Source organism: Neophocaena asiaeorientalis, unplaced genomic scaffold (genome assembly GCF_003031525.2).
Source record: "Neophocaena asiaeorientalis asiaeorientalis breed wild unplaced genomic scaffold, Neophocaena_asiaeorientalis_V1.1 scaffold484, whole genome shotgun sequence".
Taxonomy (NCBI): domain Eukaryota; kingdom Metazoa; phylum Chordata; class Mammalia; order Artiodactyla; family Phocoenidae; genus Neophocaena; species Neophocaena asiaeorientalis.
The window spans coordinates 423,172-445,348 of NW_020171830.1; the positions used below are offsets into that span (position 1 = coordinate 423,172).

Sequence of the window (22,177 nt, forward strand, 5' to 3'; positions counted from 1 at the left end):
GGGAACCTCTTTCCTGTACTTCAGGCTGGCCCTACAGATGGGAAACCTGCAGTTTCCACGATGTACTCAAGTGACATCAGTCAAAGATTTGGGGCCCGCGCTGGAGGGTGCCTGGCCACGAATGATCCCAGGTAGCACCAGCTTTCTCAGCTTTCCTTTTGTTATACCTGTCTCTGTCCTTCAATTAATGATTCTTTTTTCCTTTTCCCCTAATGAATGAGTAATACAATGTTTAATCCGAATAAAGACACGACACGGGTTTGACCCCAGGAGTGCAGGGGAGCCTCCGGGATCACTGTCCTTCTGGCTCCTCCAGGGCTCGCAGGAAAGGGCTGGGAAGGCCAGAGAAAGCTGCCTGAGGGTCCTAAGGGGCTGTCATGAGGAGAGAAAACTGAGTTGTAGTGTGGCCGCCTGTCACAGGGCTCCATCGGCAGAAGGGGGTGCTGCGGTGTAACCTATTTGGGATGCAAATGGAGTGCTTCAGAGCTGCGGATTAGAGCCGCTGAGGGCAGGGCCTCAGCAGTCCTAAATGTTGGCGCCCTGCTTGTCACTGCTCACTGCGGGTCGTTAATAGAGCTCAGGGTGGTGTTACTAAATGTGAGCATTAAAAAACAAAACAAAAAACCCCCCTGATAACCAAAAGAAACAAAACAATGAAAATAAGATGTGGCAATCCCTCTCCGAGGGAATTCTACTCACCCAGACCAATGGAGAACTGTTTATTCAAGATCACTGGAGTTCAACAGTTTTATTAGGTTTAAAGTGGCAGCTATCTACCACAGACTTACTACCCAGTAAGTGAGAGAGAGAGGGACAGGCGGAGAGACAGGGAGAGAAAGGGAAAGCAAGGAAGGAAGGAAAGAAAGAAGGAAGGGAGGGAGGGAGGGAGGGAGGAAGGGAAGAAGGAGAGAGTTAAAGCCCTCTGTATGTGCCTGTGAACAGCAAGAAAGAAAGACTACTACAGACTGAAAGGTTTTATAGAAAGCACTAGAAGGTGAGCACTGGAGGGCTATCTCCCCTCCTCTTGCTTGAACGTCCACAGAAGTGGAAGGAAAGAACAGAACAAAACCTCCAGCTTCACAGCACCAAGCCAGCTGGTCCTTCTGCTTTATTTTCTGACCAAATCAGGTGCTCATTCTGCCTGGTGAGTTTTCCCCTTTCCCTTGACTCCAGCCAATTCCTGTTTCTTCAACTGGAGCTCCCCAAGACTCATCAAAAACACGATTTAATTACATCTCCAAAAAAAAAAAAGAAAAAAAAAAAAAAACAAGGGAGGAGTGTAAACATGACTCCTTTTTATCTCCTGATACATCTGGACAAGCAGACAATGTGCTAAAACAAAATAAATCTGCCCTGACAGTCACATCAAAGAGTTCAGTGAGGGGGGCTTGCAGCTACTTAAAGCACAGGAATGCTGTTGCCAAGCACCGGCCCACAACTTATCCGTCCCTGGAAGAAATGCCTTTTTCTTTCTTTCGGGGGAGATGAGGGGTTGTAGAGTGGGAACCAGACTGCAAAAAGGAGACTGGGGATTTTCAGGGATTCTGAAGCTTAAAATAAATTGTGTGAAGAAAGGGGTTTTGTCGTGTTGTGTTTTCTTTTTGACACACCGTTTATATTTTTATAAAGGTAGTCTGTGGAAACCTTCTAGAAAGCATTATTAGGATCCACAGAAATAGGCGATTGCACAAACACTCCTATACAAATTTGGGCCACATCTCATTGTTGTGGATTTCTCTGTTATAAAAAGAGTCGAACGCTAGCTCAGGCGTCTGAGGAAATATCTCACATTCGCCAAAGTCAAGAGTGAAAAATCCTTAAGTCGCCATAATAATAAATCATCCAACATCACAAACCACAACCATTTTTTCTAAAAGGCAGGAAATGGAGCATCTACCCCAGCAAACAAAACACGAAAGAAAACAGAACCCCCTCCCCCCAAAAAAAAAAGAAACCAAGTGTGAACTGCCATGTGCGATGAAATAAATCTAGCCTGATGACCCAAAATACACGTCCAGTCTACCCAACTCGGGTTTTCATAGTAAAACACAGAATGGAACTGACCCTGAAATCTGGCCAACACCTCCAGCCTTTTCTCCCCACCACCCCCCGGGAAGGGACCAAAACAGATGCTGTGAAATTCTGTCTGATCTTCATCCCATATGCTGGTTCTCAAGAGGGAATACCAGGGAGATTTTCCTCTTCCCATGAACACATCCTCAGGTGATAAACTTTGCCCCATTTCTTCCCTCTAGCAAACCTACTAAATTTAGTTATGCTGGGAAATATGAACTGAACATGAAATGGCATTGCAGAGAAGTATGTTCCATGAGGACCTGAGGGTGCTCTGGAAAAAAAAAAAAAAGAGCCAGTTCAAAATAACCTACCAGTTTTCAGTATGCACCAGACACCACCAGAGAGATTTCGCCCTTGCAACAGAGGGGCTCAAAATATGCAGAGACATTATTCTGGCCTAGGGAAGCCAGGGGCATTTTATGTCAACAACTTGCTATTTTCTTTTCTTGGATCAAAGGAAACAAATTCTGAAACTACTCTGACCCCCACACAGGATAACTATCAACACCATGAACAATTACCAAGTCTGTGATATTGCACAAATAAATAACACTTACCATTATCTCTAGTGCAATCATATTTATTAAACGGTGATGGAGGGCAGCAGTAACCATTTTTATTGTCCCACATAGCTCCTATTTTCTAATTAAACAAAAGGTTATTTCTACTGTTAACATAGCCATTTGTCTAAGTTGGGACTTACATAATACTTTTTGCCAAGCATGACAGAATATAAGAAATTATGTTCTGCGGTGGTTGTGTTTGGGTTTTTTGTTTTTGGTTTTGGGATTTTTTTGCTTTTAATTTTGCATGCTGAATTGCTACTTAGGGAGCTCTGTCGGTTCATAATCAAAGCAAGAGGCCATTGTGTGGAGAATTCATAAATAAACTTTGGCAATATTTCCTAAAACATGATGAAGCAAGCGCTTGGTCCTACCCTTTAGATTCAATCCAAGGGCAATGGTCTGTATTATTAAAGATATAGGTCAAGCCAGCTTGCGCTTCTGTATCCTGTGGGATGTTTTAGAAGCTGCTGTCACATTACCAAGATCTGTTCTGTGGCTCCTAATTATTCCTCTTGGCAGTTTAGGATTTCAAGTGATTCCTCTCACATGTATGTAAAAATTTATAAGCTGTTTCCTGTAACCAGCAAGAGTTATTTCCTTGTTGTTTGTAACTGCAGAAGATACCGATTAGAAAAAATGCACTCATTTCACTGACAAGGATAATAACTTAATAAAGTTTGCATTATGTCTTCTGCAAACCTCGATAATACTTGATATCAACACTTAAAGCTGTAATTAAAAAAAAATTCAATATAACTCTAAGCACAGGGCCATCTTTCTCCTGAACATGTTAACAAGAAAAAAAGTATGGATTTCCATCTCATCTTCAAATTTTACAATAAATTGGTCCAGAACATGTATTAAGTTGCCACTATGTTCAAAGAAAGGAAGGAAAGATGCCATTGTTTCCTGAGCATCTAGTATGTACTAGGCACACTCACACAGGCCATTTTATTTAATTCCCAGAACAACTCTATGGAGGAGATGGATACATCCACAGTGGTCTCACTGAGAAAACAAGAGTCCCTGGGGTTCCACTCTGATTCTGTATTCCCAAGACAGCCTGACTCAAGCACCAGTTCTTTGCACCATCCTGAGAGGAGCAAACCATGCTGTGACTTGAAGCAGCTTACAGTCAAGTGGGAGTGAATACGATAAGTCAACAACTGCAGTAACAGGAGGGATTGCAGCAAGTGCTCCGAGAAGGAGTCCAAACAAAATAGCGGAGTGGCTGAACGATGGAAGAGATTTCATCTGGACAAGGAGGAAGCCAGAGTACCTGGTACAGCATTTGATTTCCACAAGTGAAGTAAGCTGGAAAGATATTAACATCCCTATTAGACAGATGAGAAAAAGAAGCCAAGTGCCTTTCCCAAGAATTGATGACTTGCCCAGGGTAAAACACAGCCTTCCTGCCTGCTTTCCTGCCAAGATCCATGATAATAATATCCTAACGTTCTAAAATGCCTCCCCACTTACGCGCTGCACTCTCTCTATTCTTCTGTCATGATAGCCTGAGTTTAAATTTTGTGCCATCAGCCTGAGTGCCTGCATAAGTAGCTGTATGACTTTTCTAGATTTCAAAACAAAACAAGTCTCTCCCCTTATGCGTGGCACCCCATATGTGATGATCATGGATCTCATAGTCTAATTTGTTAAATTTATTTTTTTTGAAGAATAGTTGATTTACAATGTTGTGTTAGTTTCTGCTGTACAGCAAACTGATTCAAATATATGTATGTGTGTGTGTGTGTGTGTGTGTGTGTGTGTGTGTGTGTGTGTTCTTTTTCATATTCTTTTCCACTATGGTTTATGACAGGTTATTGAATATAGTTCCCTGTGCTATATAGTAGGACCTTGCTGTTTATCCATCACAGTCTATTTGTAATTATAAAAATTCACAACTCTTAAAATACCACCAAACAAAAAATGTTCATAGGCATATCATTAGTCATATATCAGTTTTTAATGAAAACACACATTTATTTATTCTCAATTCTGCCACTAAATACCACCTCTGTACTAGGAAGAGATAATAATAGACCTTTCACACCAAATATGCTATAACTCCTCCTCCTGGTTTTTAAATAGATTTAGAGTTTCTCTCATTTCTTTGCAGGTTGAGTTGGGGGTGGGAGGAGATGAGAAGTATTATTTTCTTTATGTAGATGTAAACGGGAAGCTGAGTAAACTGACCCACTTTATCTGACTCGTAATCCTATAAAGCCTGATGACTCGTAATCCTATAAAGCTTGAGTTCCAGGTCTCTGTTTCTTTATACTATGGAGATGGACATCCTTCTAAAGGTCGAGACCATTCATCCCCACAACCAGCCAAAGGGCCACTCTTATAGTATTTTAGAATAGGACACCAGATTCAAGAGCCATGATTCAAGGAATTCCTCCAATTCTGTATTTAGTGAATTTTGGCCCCCAGACAATGGTCCTGAGGGGAATCAGAAAGTTATTCTTTAGGAACAGCTGTCTTTGCAGGGAAGGTTTCCACCAAAGGAAGGGATGGTTCAGAGACATTGTAAATAACCACTGTACAAGTAGACCAAGTTAGAAAAAGGAAAGGAGCACAGATCCTATAAATGTCCTCTTCCCAATGTTTAGCGGCGATATGGCAGGCTTCTAGGCCTGGGTTAACCCCTTCGAAAGACAAACAGAAGCTATTTAAAGGCTGCAATTACTTGATTACTTGGAAGATAACAGATGGAGTACCCGGATGAACTAAAATGGCACAGCCTCACATCTACAGGAATGAATACATTATTAAATCTACTCTCCAGGGCCTCTTGAGGTCCAAGTCATTTTTTAAGGTTGTATCAACCATGCGAACCGCAGGACTCCTGAGAGACTGGAATATCTCAGAACATATGGACACACATAATGTATATAACACATATGGCGCACATGCTCATAAAAGGCTCTTCCCTCTCCCTTCCTTCAACAGCAGACATTCTGGTATGTATGTAGGAGGAACATTTATCTGGTACATTCTAAGTCCCATTGCCTATTCTATGGCAATTTGGCTTTGGCTTTTCTCTGACTGATTAGAAAACAAAAGGAGGGTTGCCTAGGAACAATACACTCCCAAAATTTCTGGAGCTATAAGGAAAATCAAGAACATTATGGAGATAGGGTGTCTTCCCAGAAGATTTCTGATATAGTTGGATAACTTGAGGCCAGAAGCAATTAGATAGCAATACAAGAAGGAGATGAGAAGGGAAGACTCATTGGACCCTCCACCATGGAGTCACAGAACAATTTTTGACGGCTTTTAAGAAATTGAGTAGAAATGTGTTTTTCATAGAGGAAAGCATTCTAGAAAGTAAGGCATTATAGCACGGCTCAAGCTGCTCCCTCTAGCAGATGTCTCCTTGACGAAATTCTACACATCCTTCAAGGTCCAACTCAAGCATCACCTCCTCTTTGGCTTCCCCGGACCTCTAAGGGCTGCCTGGCGCTTGCTTGGCAGATGCCTGTGTCAAAGCGCTTGGCGGTGAATTGAGTTCTTGGCACTGTGAGTCTCCTAAGCCAGAGTCCATTTCTTCTCCCATTTTTGTAACTTAGGCCCCAGGACCCAGCCTGACACACAGAGGGCACTTCGCGTAGGTCGAGTTAATGAGGACAAGGGGAGAGGATGGCAACCGTTTCAGATGGTCTCTGTCTTCCTGTCTTCCGCTCCCATGCTGCTTGCAAGCAGTTGACAATCTCCCACCACCACGTTAGGCTACAGCGACGTGGGATTCCTCCAACACGCAGCTAGTACCGCTAGTACCAGCTCCTTCCCCACGTGGCTAACTGGTTGGGGGTTGGGGGTGGAGTTGGGGGGATGTTAGCAGGATGTTTTCCTCCGCAGGCACAGCGCCGAGGCGCATTTTTAATGATTTACCAGTTCTACTTGACTGAGCCTGCACCCTGTAAGTGGATCATATGATCAGCGATCACAAGTTAAACTGCTTTTGTTGCTCGCAAGGCATGCATGGTGGGCTGGCTGCAGGCACCAGCCGCTCGCACGCAGCTGTGTGTAAGACAAGGCGAGGTTACGTACGACAGGCAGTTAATGGCTCATACCAGCAAGCCCTCGCCTTCCATCGGCACATGCGGCTGAATTTTAAAAAGGTAAGTGACCTTGCAGCTGGGAGCTTTAACTATGTGCTTTTACCTATTTGTACCTGGATAAGTAAACATCTGCAGCACGCCAAAAGGCCCTGAAAGCTCTATTGTAGCCATAGGCTAATCCCTTTCTCTCTGGATGAAAGACTCCAAAACAAACTGGGGGAGAAAAAAAAAAATCATTTTCTGCCTCAAGTAGCACAAAGGTAAAGGGGGGCAATGGTGATAATGACTTCCATTTGTTATAACTTTCAGAAGTCACCAGGGCTCCAGTCCTAACCAGCTGCCTATAGTCCTGCCTTCCACTTTCCAGGAAGGATGACAGAAACAAGAGGCCCCCAGACAGACAGAATGGTTCCAGCCACAGCCAAAGAGAACTGCCTCCTACTTGCCAGTGAATCTGACACAAGGAAGCTGGAATGAACATCTCCACACTTGTTCTGCTATCCAAAAGGGTTGCTCCTCCCAACTGCTGTCACTCAGGGCCAGTAAAGCAGGCCCACCTTAGTTCTCTCCTGGTTTCATTCCAAATCTACAGAGGAATATTCATGTCGTGGAGTCTGGGTCTTCTATCACAGATCACCCGCATCCTGCTTCGAGGTCTCCAATAACCAACACTGAACTCTTGTCTCGTAAAAGGCCCTTCAAATACCTCCAAGTGCAACTGGGCCACCTGAGCTACATCTGAAATACTGGCTGACCATCCGAATGCTTTCCAAAGAGTGGAGTATTGGTGATTTACAATCTGAGTGGGAACCTTGGTAATGCTGTTATTTTAAGAACTCGTCAATCAGTTGGGATGAAGATAACATTTATTGCAACATAAACTGAGATTGCCATGAGAACAAGCAGAAGGTATCTGTGGAACATTTAAGACATTTCACAGGCAATGAATCAATGGAGGGCAGTTCAGTGGAGTGATAAGAACACTGGGCTAAGAGCTCCCCGCTCTGCGGTGGTTCTGCCCGTCACCAACTGCATGACTCTTAACACAGCTCTCCACACCTTTGCACCCGAGACTGCACTCCCTCGTTTGACAACTCTATTGAGTTCCTACTTCATGCCAGGAAACCATACTAGGCACTGAAATAAGCAGGACGGGTTAGAGGATCTCTAGGTATCGTTCATGTATGCATACGCAAATAAATTCACAAGTAAGAAAAACTGCTAGTCACCATCTGTTGAACCAAAATATTCCTTAAATGACAAGAAATGTTTTCTTCCCCATGATTCAGTTAATATGGGTTGGCCTAATGAGGTTGGTTTATATCCATGAGAGGAAACAGCACTCCTCGGTCCAATATACAGTTTTAATAAACTTTATTACATTTCCATTGACCCATATGCAAAAATAATTCGTTTACAATTTGAACTCAGCCTCCTAAATGGTGCCTAACTCAATAAAGGAAGAAGCTGAGAAACAGCAGCTGTATGGCTATTAACACATTACGCCATTAAAAACATTAAACAGTTGGGTTTGGTGAAGGAGTCAAAGTTAACCCCTTGAATATCTCTAAACTGGAGATTAATCTTGGAACACACTTTGCAGCAAAGGGAAACCAGTGACTTGGGGAAAAAATTCTCTTACCATCTGAATGAACCTGCAGGAGTGGAACTCTAGCCTATGGCTTTGCTGTACAACCTTCTAGGAACCTCCTCCAAATGTGCAGTCTGAGCCCCACGCAGGAAGGACAAGGGGCGGGTAGGGTTAAAAGGATGTCATCGTAATAAGTAAACTAGTAGCTTTTTGACACATTAATAGGATTCATACAGCACTGTATACTTCTGGTACTTAAATAAATTGGTTAGTTTTGACCTTGTACTAATGAAACCAGAGTCAAGGTGCAATCCTTTCTAGCCGGTGGGCTCTCTTTTGTGATCATATCTGCAGTCCAATCAGTAAGTCAATAACAAGTATTAACAGAGTACTAAGTAAGGCTAAGCCCCTGATCTCAAATTATATACCACGGAGAGGGGGAGAAAAAATTAAGAGACGTGAAAATCTGAGAACGATTAAGCACTATACTGGGTAATTCCTAAGATATATAGGGGCCTGAAGAAAAGACACGAGTGAAGGTTAACAAAGAGAGGAGTTTAGGAAGAAAATGGGATTGAGCTGTACTTTGGAAGAAGGGTAAGGTTTAAGTAAGTGCAAGGAGAAGACTAAGAGTCAAGAGTGAATCTGAAGGTGGGGACTGAGGGGCACAGATGGCTTAAGCAAAGGGAGGGGGTGAGAGACAATAAGGATGCTATTATTTCTGTTAGCGTTTTTGGCTATAAGCCCTTTAAGGGGTACAAGGGAGGAGAGGTGGAATTGACCCGTGCATATCCGTCCCACCACTGTAGAAGGAAAGCAGAGGGCATGACCACAGAGGGGGCAGTGTCCAAGAAGACACTGAAAGATTGCTCAAACTTTAGAAAATCAAACTCTGCTTGGTATCCAAGTTGGTGACCATGCGATTTCTTAACTTAGAATTCTGAGTGACCAACTGAATATAAACAAGGGAATGCCTGAAAATTCTTGAGCAAACCTTGAAATTCTCAGCACAACAGTGAATCGGAGTCAGAAAGGATCCTTGCTGTGAGGCTGGCCTGTCCATTTTCCCACAAGGTTATAGGTGTCTCGTCGACACCCCCTCGCTAAAATGGCCCTCCTGCTCTGGTCTCAGCCCTTCCACTACACTCAGCATGCACTTCTGTGCAAGGCAGCCCTTCATTCTGTTTACTAAGATCCCTTATTAAAAGTTCCTTTTTACATTGTACCAGAACTTCCTTCCCTGTACCATTAACCCGAAGGTCCGAGCTTTGTCCTTAGAGCAACACTCATCCACGTGATACTGCTTCAACTACCGGAAAGAAGATTCTATGTGTCACCCTAATCTCGTCTATTCTAGGCCAAGTATTTACATAACACTCAACAGCCTGGTCCATCTCGTGGTCCCTCTCCATTAGTTGTCCTGTTGTTCTTAAAACATGAAACCCTGAACGGAATGTAGTCCTCTAGATGGTGTGTGAACTGTGCAGAACTCAAGAAGACATTCACTTTGGAAAATTAGGATCCAAAGCCTCCATTACACCCAAATTGGCAATACCTTTCCAAGCTATATCCCATGGTGTGGTACACATCAAATCTTAGTCAAGTAAAATATCCCAATGCTTTTGATGTGAAACACTACCAAGCTAGACCTTTCAAGCACATACTCCTATAATTGATTTTTTAAAATAGAAAGCTGGACTTCGAACTTACAGTTCTATATTAAATTTTGTCTCGTAGGTGTCAGGCAATGTTTTAGCTTGCTGAGACCACTTAGAACTATGATCTAAAACCTCTGGTATGTCCTGACCTCCCTAACTTTGTATTTTGAAAGTTAACAAGCAAGGCCTCTTTCTAGCTCCTCACAAGTTATTGATAAGAATGTTCACCAGGTCAGGGACAGGGACAAATTAAAGTCTGAGGCTAAAATATACGGATAAAGCCTAAGGCTTAGGCAAGCAGATAAAACATTTTATAAGTTCTTTGGGAAGGGTAAAGACAGATACCAAGAGGTGACTTCACTAGTATAAAGGTAAACACTTAGATGAGCAATGCTACTTTCTTTTTTTCCTAAGAGCTATGTGTATGAGGTCTGGAGCAATTAACAAACCGAAGAATTTCCAGTATGAGCTCTCTCAGTTTCATCAAGAAATTTAAAAAGAGAAACTGAGGATTATCCAAGTTAACCTATAGCTCTTGGAAAGATGAACACAAAAGAAACAGAGTTCACCTGGGTCTTTGGCCCAAGAGCTTGATACTGGGTTTAGAGTAAGTTTCTCCCCCCAAGAGATTGCTACATGGATTGATGAGCAAACATCTGAACAACTGACAGCAGAACACCCACCCATGCTTGTGAACTCTCCTAGACTAAGGTGTATTTACTGCAGAAGCGCAAAGGATCTTTATTAAGAACAAAAACCAGAACAACCCCCAAATGTAGCAGTCTGGCTGAAGGATGGCTACCATGCCCAATAACAGAGAACATGAATGTGAACTATCTAATCATGAGCGAATGACATGAGTGAGTGACAAGTTACTTCTCAGAGATAAATGAGGGGTAGATGGTCACTTGATCACTTTTCACACGCCAGCTGGAATCATGTATCTAAGCGATAAGGTGACATGGGAAATCTTCTACAATGTCTGCAGAAATCATAGGTGACCCTGCCACATGCGGCCATCGGCTCATTAATTTGACTAATTACAAAGACCCCTAACCCCTAATAACTATCTCCCTAGAGCCTGAACTTGAAGAGCCAAACCACATGCTTGTTGAAACTCAAAGAATCTTGTAAAAGCTAAATTATGATGCCACCAACATAGGCCAAATCACCTATAATCACCTATATGGTACCACTGAGAAGATATTTAGGAGTAAAGTCTGAAATGACATCAATACAAACAGGAGACCCCCTTTGTATAATCCTTTTCTAAATGTTTCAACAAAATTACCTTTTTTGGTCGTCTCACCAATCCCACAAAAAAAACAGACGGCAAGCATTATGCTCTCATTTCACAGACACAGAGCTAGGGAGACAGATGAACATATTTGCCTAAAGATACACAGTGATAAAAACACAGTCTGTTTTCCCTTTCTGCAAATTTGCAAGCACAGCAGTCCCAATTCTCTGGTTTCCAATGTTTTCGATGGACTTTCATTCAAAGAGGTGAAGCAACCATGTTTAGTAATGTCTGTGCCATCTTAATGCCCCGTGGGGACAGGGTATGGAACTTCTCTATATTAAGTGTCCAATGGTGAACCCACAAGGCAATTGTCACAAAAGGCTTTCTGATGTCAGTCAAAGCAGGACTGTGTGAGGAACATCAGTCCAATCTACCTAGAAAGCAGGAGTCACAGAAGAATATCATGGGGACTTGTCACCAGGAATGCCATTAGTTGATAAAAATGAAAGTGAAGCCTATCATTATTTCATCAGTCTAGTCAATCTTCATTGGAAACAAATGTACACAGATTGGCCGTTATATCCCCAGCTATAACATGAGCAGAGATACTGCACATCCAGCGACATTTCAGGCAAATTATCTATTATAAATAGGCAACAATTTGACCCTAAGCTACTCGGCTAGGAACCCTGAACCTGGAAGCAATATGGGGAAAAAAGCAGATAGCATCCTGAAGACTGGGTTCCAGAATCTGCACTCCCACCTCCCCAGCTATGTGAGCTTGGTTGGCAAGTCATTTTATGGCTCTGAGCCTTCGTTTCTTCTTCAGAAAAACGGTGGATATAAATATAAGCGTTAATTCCTTCCATGATTACTATGGAAATTACATGGGGCAGGGCACTTGAAGCCTGTATATATGTGTTGCACAAATAGGAAGAACTAAAATGTAGCCTTATCTCCGTGACTGCTTAATGCAAGCTGCTGGGCAACCTTGTATTGACCTCTCCTGGCCTGTGCCAGATAATTTAGTGCCACTATCGTCATTAGTAAACATCCACCAGGGGCCTGCTATGGGCTTAATTACACAATGGCTTGTACGGTTCACTGACATTCTCACGCATATACTTCTGGTCTTCTTTAAGCAACTGTATGCTCATCCAGGGACAAGAACCTGTATGTCAACAGGTATGCATTTGTATATGTATCTTAGCCCAGTAAAAGAAAGAATACATAGTAAACTCTCAATAAAGAAGTTACTTGATTGTCTTGGAAACCAATGAAGGATAGAGAAGTCAATGACAGAGAGAGTTAGAACATGAAAAACTCTTACTTGTGCAAAATCTAAGATTTTTTTTAAAGGGTTGGGCAGTATTTCCCTCTGTAATCTCATATAGAAGGATGTTTAAAGGAAAAATAAATACCTACCAAGCGTCTTAATCAAGCTATTCCACTTAAGAGCATTAATCTAAGTATGCAAACCTTTACCTGACTGATCATTAAGGTATCAAGAACTAATTTTCCTCCTTTTAAGAGCTTGCATGTCACATTCCACCCCTTGGGCCTTCCAGAAACACACTTAAATGCCTAACTGGGAGAAAGAAAAGCATTCCAGACAGCCAGGTGTTAGTGAGTCAGCCATTAAAACTTCAGTTATAAAATATCCCCCAAACTGTAAAACACTTCAGTCATTAGAAGATCATAAATAGATTAAGATGACATTTTAAATTATTATGACACCGTGTGTATAAAATGTACATTGTTCATCACAGTATCCCAGTTGACTGTGACTCTGATTGTCTGAAGTTAAAGATGAAGTGCATATGTTAGTTTTGAGGGGACCCAACAGCAAAAGACCTGGAGGGAGGATGGTGGAGAAAGCAGACACCTAAGTGGAAATTGTGAATGTTGCATCCCTCCTGAGGCAGAGAAAGACTTTAGATTCATTTTGTAATAACACTCATTTGCTTCTCCTTGAGGAAAAAATAAATCCTTGCTTCATTTTTAGAGGACCAGCCTAAAGAATAAAAGAAAAGAACCCCCAAATCCATAATTTTGAAACCATCTTCTAAAATGTCACGGTACCCACTCTTCTTTGAGCTAACTGAAAGGTTTTAATTAGAGTCCAATATTAATTTATGTCTAAAACTAGAAAAGTAGCTCATGACTCTTTTTTCATGTCACACACACCCACAACCATCTCAATGTCAACTCCTCTCTCATACTTTTTCACCACGTACTGAATGTGCAAAGCATGTCTCCAACTTGAAGGTGTAGCACCCCCTTAGAAGAAGTATGGCAGCTTCCTTGAAAAAGCAACAGTCCCTCTAACCACCAATACCAGAATACAGGACAGAGTCCCAGATGACCATTTCATGCAGACAGAAGAGAAACCTAAATTTCACAACCACTTATAAGATGGTCATAAGTATCAATGATATAAATAGTTCAGTCTTGCTCGCAAATCCATGCTTTTCAACCAAGTCTTACCAAGGAAGCAAATTCCTTTTCAGATTTAAGTATTTGGGGAAATGTGTTCTAGGGTTAACGTACCTAACTTAAATCTATACCAGCTGACTCACATGAAGGATTAGGCCCATTAAGGAGATTATAACAAGTAATTAGCAAGTTTGTGGGTATTTAGGACACTCTACAGGTATGTGTGTGATTCTGCTACATACATTGGCAAGTCATTCTGCCAAAGTGGGCAGGGAGAGGTATGTGTTAACGTACAGTTAGGAGTTAACAGTTAACAATAGATACATCCATACAGTTAACAATACATGCAGTTAACAATAAATACAATTAATAATGGATACGATTTAATTTTGTCCTAAGAATTTTAAAAAATTTTATTAGGACCAGAAAAGTGAAAGTGGTACAGGCATCAGAGAACCTGATGTAAATATTCCCCTCCAAAATTCTTCTCTCAGAAACAGTCAATGTAATTTCCCATGTTCCTTTCTAGATTGTCCTGGTTTTGGGGAACAACCTTTCTCAAAACTGAGGATATGAGATCAATAATGTGGTCCCATCAGATGCTCCAAAAGGATCAGTGTTAAAGAGAGTAACTAAAGATCAATTCATAGGGGCAATTATTCATCTACTTGGTCAGTCATGAGACACTTCGGAAAAATAAACACCAGATTTTCAGTAGATTGAAAGAATTGCAAGACACCAGGTCCAACACTTCCTAAAAACGCCAGGCCATATCTGTCCAAATATACTCTGTAACAGGGAGATGACACACCGTGCTCTATCAGAAAATTGTTCTTACACGGACCGGAAATCTCCTTCCTTGTAACACCACGTAAAATAAGGTAAATGCTCTGTTTCTGTGGAGCCCTTTAAATCTTTTCTGCATTATAAACAGTAAGAAGGAGGTCTTGAAAAAAGAAAAAAAAAATACTTTGGAAACAATCATGAAAGAAGGCGACCTCAACATTCTCCTAGGCCGAGTCTGCCGCTCTGATGATTTGGCAGGTATGACTTAGGCCGTCAGAAAGAGACCGTCTATTTTTCTGTCTGTACGTATTAAAAGTAGGGGAATGGAAAACAATTTAGTCAAGTCTGCGTCGCAACTTTTCTTTTCTCCAAAATACCCTCTGTTAAGGAAAGCTGCAGAAACATCCTCTTCAGTGCTACAGAGGCCAAGTTCTACCGTTTTTAAAGAAAGATCCTGTGAATGTCTTTAAGTTTATGTGAGTCCAACATCCCACCTCCATCTTCCCACCATAGCACCCTCTTTCCCTTAGCTTGGGCAAATCATAAGTAAATTATTCATTCAGTCATTGAATACACTCTTAGTGAATGTCCATCTTATTAACTATCATTTATATTTGTTTGTGTCAGTAACTGCCTCTTTGCTGGAGGAAGCTTACTCTTGAAAGAGAGCCTCGTGGGCAGAGAACATGGCTTCATTTGATTTTCATAGAGGCTCGCAGATATTGTCTTTCCTGATTGAATCTGGCTTTATACATTTCAAAGGATTTTCCAAGAATATCTACTACACAACATACCTTTACCTCAACCCCGAGATTCCCGAGCCAGAGTATCTTCTTAGGTTGTAGTTACAGTATGGGGAGGGAGAGTTGCAAATCTGGTCACAGATTTTTTTAAGAGTTCATGAAGAAGTCTCCCCTAATGAATGAACTGGAAATTAAACCAAGAGGCTGAGGTCTCTGAACCAGTCCTGATTCAAGGCTTGTTTTCTGGGTGTTTCTCCCCTTTCTAATGCCAAACTAATCCCAAACCATTTATTCCACCACAGCAAGGAGATTCAAATGGAATCAAAGTTCATAGGAGATCTGGCAAGATTGACTGTGGTTGGGCTTCCTCCAGAAGAGATTTGTTTATGTGATGGTCTTTTTACAAGGCTCAGAGAGCAGAGTGTCAATTTTTAGCAAGGATTTCTCCTCCCTTGGAAATGAACTAACAATGGTGTCGCCAGAGAATGTTTATGAACACAACACTAAAACTGGACCAAAACAAAACACACTTTATTTCTGCTTACTGAGAATGCATTGCCTTTCCTATCAGGGGTAGGCTGGCACAGTTATTATTTAATTATAATAAATACTTCTGTTATTTTTGTTACACATCTACCGCTTCAGAAGATACCAAAGAATTGCAGGATCTCTGTCCTCAGAGAGCTTAGTGTTGAGTTAGATTAAGACAACTAAATCTATAATGCATGGTACAATACACTGTGTTGTATAGTGGGAACATTTTTGATCCCAACTAGGTTCTCAAAGAATTCAGGAAAATATCTTTGTGGAAACTAGAATGGCTGGGCGAGAGTTCCTGGAAAGATAAAATGTGATCTAGTCCTTGGATAGAGATTAAGGAGCTAAAGCTAAAAGTACATGAATGAAGAAAGTCAAGTCCACCTGTGTGCTGGGGGGGTCACTGCTGCTGAAGCAAACTACTTACTTTGGACAAAAGGGAAGGATGAGGGCCTGAGGCCCTTGGCTGGTCTCACCCTCAACTGCTGTTCAAACCACTCTCATTCTGGTCTCTCAGCAGAGCTGCCAAGAAACTCACATATTTTGACCTCTTAGAATGTGGTCTGAAAACTCCTGTTCTCTTTCAACCCTCACATTTAAAAACTGTGGAAAAACTTGAGGCTCAAAGACAAGAAATGCCCAAGGTCAGTGGGCTGGTTAATGGACAGGCAGGGGTTAGAGCCCAGATCATCTGATTCCCCAGACCAATGTGCTCTCTCCTCTCCCACACTGTCTTTTTAGTGCTGGAGCTAACAAATTAGCCATTCTAAAATAATATGATGAAGCAGGGAATCTGATAAAGAATCTCCAGTGGGAAGATGTTCATTGTCTTTTTCACCTTCCAGACTGTATCAAATACTGAAATTTATAAAAAGATGGAAGAACTAGCATGAGAAAATGTATGCCACGGTGACTCTTTGAATGAGGACCAGAAAGAGAATAAAAAGCTTCAAGTGACCTACTGCACATCTACGCTGCTTCCCCAATTAACTCCAAACAGACCTTGTCTGGGATGAAATGATTTACTCTTAACACAAGGTCAGTCCCACATATCCAGAATAAAGATTGCCAAATATGCTTATTTGAACTGAATTACATTTGGTAGCTTAATAATATGAATTTACTGCCTTTTCAAGAGGGACTCTAGCACTGGGGAGAACTTTAAAATGCATAACACTTAAAACAGAAAATTAAATTCAGTAAACTTTTTTTTTTAGTTTTTACTTATTGGTTTAAATGTTATTGGCGTATAGTTGATTTACAATGTTGTTTATTTTTTAATTGTGGTGGAAAAAGCATAAAATTTACCATCTTCGCTATTTTTAAGTGCACAGTCAGTAGCATTAAGCATACTCACATTATTGTGAACAGCTCTCTAGGACTGTCTGTCCTGCCAAACAGAAACCCTGCACCTACTAAAGGACAGCTCCCCCTTTTCCCCTCCTCCAGGCCTCTGGTAACCACCACTGTACTTTCTGTTTCTGTGAATTTGACTATTTTAGATCGCTCAGAGAAGTGGGGTCATACAGTATTTGCCTTTTAAAGAAGAATGTTGATTTTGAGCTCTGTATTTAAAGATGGGAGGACTAAATAGGCAGAGATAAAAGGGGCTGCATAGAAGTACATGGGTTAGGATCGTGTGAAACATGTGTTTTCCTTCTTTTTTTAAACATCTTTATTGGAGTATAATTGGTTTACAATGGTGTGTTAGTTTCTCCTATGTAACAAAGTGAATCAATTATACATATACATATGTCCCTATATCTCTTCCCTCTTGCGTCTCCCTCCCACCCTCCCTATCCCACCCCTCCAGGTGCTGATAAAGCACCAAGCTGATCTCCCTGTGCTATGCAGCTGCTTCCCACTAGCTATCTATTTTACGTTTGGTAGTGTATATATGTCCATGCCACTCTCTCACTTTTTCCCAGCTTACCCTCTCCCTCCCCGTGTCCTCAAGTCCATTCTCTAGTAGGTCTGCGTCTTTATTCCTGTCTTGCCCCTAGGTTCTTCATGACCATTTTTTTTTTAGATTCCATATATATGTGTTAGCATACGGTATTTGTTTTTCTCTTTCTGACTTACTTCACTCTGTATGACAGACTCTAGGTCCATCCACCTCAATTAACCTTTATTGGGAGGCTAATCCACTAGTACCCTAGAGTGACAAACGAAGCTCTCAGCTTTCCCAAGATTTTTAAACCAGGTCTCTGGAATCCAGGCCAGAGACACTGAACTGGCTCACCCCCTCATAAAGAGCTTCATTGGTGAGTTTAACATCTGTACTCAGTAGGCAGGACCATGCCCATAAGTCTCCAGCTAAAAGACCCTCAGGGGCATAAAACCGGGAATAATAAACAAATAGAAACCACTACCTAACCTAACTATCAAGTAAAAGACAAAAGCCAACACAGGGATGGAAGCAGAGTCCATATGCTTTTCATTAAGCTCTCTTACTTTTCTGTTATGAAGATAAAGGTTCACCTATTTTTAAAAAATTTTTGGCCCAATTAACCACTCACATTGACTTACTAGAGATTCTTAAGCCAGTCTTGGCTTTTCTAGGCATCTTACTGCTCCCCTCACTACACTGATATATTCCAAATTTGCAGACAACCATAAACAAGGTCCCTCATTATTCCCTTTGTGACTTCATAAAGACAAGTTACACCTTCAGCAGGTTAGGCTGTACAGAAAACTAGATTCTAGACAGACTGAATACCTATATCCTGGACATAGATGAGGTAATCTCATTTACTAATTTAGTAAATATTTATGAGCACCTACTATATGCCTGGTACCACGCTAAGCATTGGAAATTCAGGCATGAATGAAACGAATAATCACTGTCCTTCTGGATACAAAAAGAGAAGAAGGGGAAGAATAGAGAAATCAAAAGGTACCCCTACCTTAAACAAGTTAACAGAAAATGAAACAGTATTTCATTAAAGTCAGGGTTAAACTCTCTGTAGAGCTGGTTGGAATTTGTCCAAGACTGTATTAGTTTCCTGTTGCTACTGTAACAAGTTACCACAGACTTAGTCACTTAAACAACACGAGTCTGTTGCCTTAAAGTTCTAGAAGTCACCAAATCTGAAATGAATCCTATAGGGGTGAAAGTGAGGTGTCAGCAAGGCTGGTTCCTCCTCTGGCACCTCTGAGGGGAGAAGCCATTTTCTTGCCTTTTTAACCTTCTCATGGCTTCCTGTCTAAGTGCTGTGTTCCTTGTCCTATATCCCCTTCCTCCATATTCAAAGCACATCGCTCTAATCTCTGCTGCCTTTACCACACCACTTCCTCCTCTGACTGACACCACTTGCTCCGTCTTATAAGGACCATTGTGTTTACATCAGACCCACCGAGATCATCCAACTTAATATCCCCATCACAGGATCCATAACTTAATCACATCTGCAAAGTCGCTTTGCCACATAAAGTAACAATCACAGGCTCTGGGGATTAGAATGTGCACATACTTGCATGGGCGTGACTCAGCCCACCACAAAGACCAAATACAATACAGGTTTCCCCCACTATCCGTAAGCAGAGCGTTCCTATGAAACCTTTCATAAACCAAAATGGTGTAAAGCAAAAAAGTAATTCCCTTAGGGCACATTTTGCTAAAGGATGCACAGAATAAATGGAGACGAAGCAGAGATGCTCACAGACACAGTTCAAAGCTCTGGTGGCATGATGCTGAGATGCTGAGTGTAGTTCCCGGGGAAGGAGCTTGGCGGGGCCATTTTCTGCTCAGGGTGTGCACTGCCTCTGCAACTGCCAACCGCAAAGCCAAGAATGAACATTATTTGTGCTTTCGCCATTTCCCCTGAAAGCAAAAATCCTCTTTGGATTTCTTTCAGTTAGCGGAAACAGGTATTAATGCAGGTGTTTTAAAAACAAAATGACATAAAGTGAATTTTCAAAAAGTGGGGGATACCTGTATCCTAAATTTTGGAGGAAAAAAGAATTATCTTGAGCGTATGATAACTGCTCAGTGGTATCGTTTCCTTAATAATATTCATGTTCCTTATCTAAAACCAGTGAAACACAGTAGTTAAGAATATAGACTGTGGGATGAAATACATACACCAAGGTTTCAGAACCAGCTCAACTCAACATCTAGATGAACGTGGTCAGGTTACTTAACCTCTCTAAACCTCAGTTTCCTCAATGTCAAAATGGGGAACACAACAGCCCTCACTTTCTAAGTTTATGATGAGGACTAACAAGATGATACATACAAAGCACTTATTGTGGCATATAGTAAGCATTCATCAAAAGTTTTACATTACGTTGCTATTATAATTATTAAATCGCTAGCCACTCAGCCTGTACTTGAACCCATGGCTGGGTATTTTGGAGACTTCCATTTAGTGCAGATTAGATCACTGAAATTCCCAGAATGCTCCTACTTGAAATCCAGCTTATCCTTTGGGCACGTATTTTACTCCCCTTCTCTGCCTTCCCAGCTGCGAGTCCACTCTCTCCTCTCCCCTCTGCCCGCCAGCAGTGTGTGTACCACCCATTCCAGGTTATCATGTGAAGTCTTGCCACTTCTAGTTTGTGCTTCTTTTGGTAAGTACCACGTGTAGATTATAAACTGCCTGAGGGCAGAGATTGCTATACTAACTAGTACTTAGAGCAGAGATGTGTCCACAGCACATAACCAATAAACTGGTTAAATAAACTGATTAGTTTATTCCTCACAGGTTTTCAGGGGAGACACAATTCTGCACTGCACATTCAAGGGGACCAGCTGTACGCCCCGGAGGTATCCCGCCACCTTGAAGTGGAGCTTCCTAAATCAGTTTAATTCTCATCCCCCGTGCACATCATGTACTCAGAGTCAACCTACATCCCAGGATGAGGAAGGCCCCTCTTACTCAAGCTGTGCACTAAGAAGTTCAAGTATCAGCTGCACTCGGAGGGAAAACAGGAAACAGATTTCTCTCTGGACAAAGGATTGAACAAAGAGCACACACCAGTCAAAGCCAGTTTGAACCAGTCTGTGCTGCTCTGCAGTCCTCCTGGTCTCTCTCCCAAGCTGGCGCAAAGACAAGAAGAACATCATTGACTCCAATCTTTGGCCTTCTAACCAAGAAAGGACTTGTGAAGGTGAATGGTTTGCAGACGAAGGGGATATAAAAGAGACAAAACCAGGATAAAAATTAAATAAAAAGTAGCTGTCTTAAACTGTAATTGCAGTCCTCTGCTGAGCACGCTTGCAGATATATAAATGTGATTTACCATCAGCGTGCAACTACAAATCAGGTCTTGAGAAACACTTGTGCTATGAAATTGTTTAATCTCATCAAGCTCTGCTTTCACAGCAAGCCATAAATCACAAAGTCTTTGTTATCATAGACCTCCACCAGCGCCTCTCTGGCAGGCTATGGATCGTGGGTATATATAATCTTGACTGCACAAACACTGGGGTCGGCGCAGGCTGAAATACTTTCATAATAGCCACTGTGCAGCTGGTGGAACACAAGCCTATGATGGATATCTCATTTCCTACAGTCGGCATCTATTTCGAGCAAATTATTACCACATAAATTTCTTGTCAACAGAAACGGCCAATTAATTAAGTTAAAAATTTACTTGTGATCACATCTACAAACCAAATAGAACTGCAAGGCAATTTTCCAGTTACTGAATATACTGCAGGTCAGTTTAATGAATAATTTTTAACTTTGTCATAAACTCAAAGACAGGCTAATATCTCCAGAAACCTGAATGGAGACCAGCTGCCGACAGATTTACACAAAATATATTTATGTCGAATTTGACTGCTGACATCTGGGGACAGAAATAAATTTTCGATAATTACAGAGGCATCTTTGCCATATATATGAATTTCTTTCACCAAAAAATGCAAATCTGTCCCTAGGAAGTGTATTTATATTTTCAGGCAGGGCTGCAATGGGACTGGATGGCTCTTGGAAAAATCATGGCATTAAATTCCTGTGCTGGTGATGGGTTCATTATCATGGGAGAAGACAATAAGGGCAAAGACCTGTTTATCAGTGTCCCCCAACTTCCACACCCCCAAAATCAGGATGCTTGCTTTCTTTAGTAAAAACAATAGTAAAAACCGCATTGGGAGGATTTAAGGCTCTGTCAGGTGGGACAGACTGACACAGCCTCCTTGTAGGGTTACGATGAATTTAAAACAGATCTACATGGAAATAAGGCCAGCAGAGGGCCCTTCAACATTCCTGCTCTAACCTTTTCTCTAAACTGAAGAAAAACCATGGGTGTGGGTAGTTCTCCAGGGGAGAATAAAGGATATGAATTTGGGGGACACATGAGATGTGACTGCCAACAGTGATTTTACCCAACCAACCACTCACTGAACATAGGATTATGACTTCCGTTGGGGCCATTATCCAGCCCAAATGTAGAGGACAGTCAAGGTCCTTCCAATTAAAAGCTCCAGTCCTACCTAAGAATTTCACTGCTCTACCCCAAACCTGT

At 41.6% G+C, this 22,177-nt stretch overlaps 1 protein-coding gene and 2 long non-coding RNA genes across 4 annotated transcripts in view; 2 read left to right on the forward strand and 1 right to left on the reverse strand.

Moving 5' to 3' along the window:
- LRMDA (leucine rich melanocyte differentiation associated) overlaps positions 1-22,177 on the reverse strand; it is a 1,082,484-nt gene that overhangs the window by 247,693 nt on the left and 812,614 nt on the right. The window lies entirely within an intron of this gene.
- On the forward strand, positions 6,644-8,101 carry LOC112396684 (uncharacterized). Its single transcript, XR_003002621.1, has 2 exons — positions 6,644-6,769; positions 7,019-8,101. It is a non-coding gene; the product is annotated as an uncharacterized LOC112396684 (long non-coding RNA).
- On the forward strand, positions 16,508-20,893 carry LOC112396691 (uncharacterized). The gene is made up of 2 exons (XR_003002623.1): positions 16,508-16,741; positions 20,410-20,893. It is a non-coding gene; the product is annotated as an uncharacterized LOC112396691 (long non-coding RNA).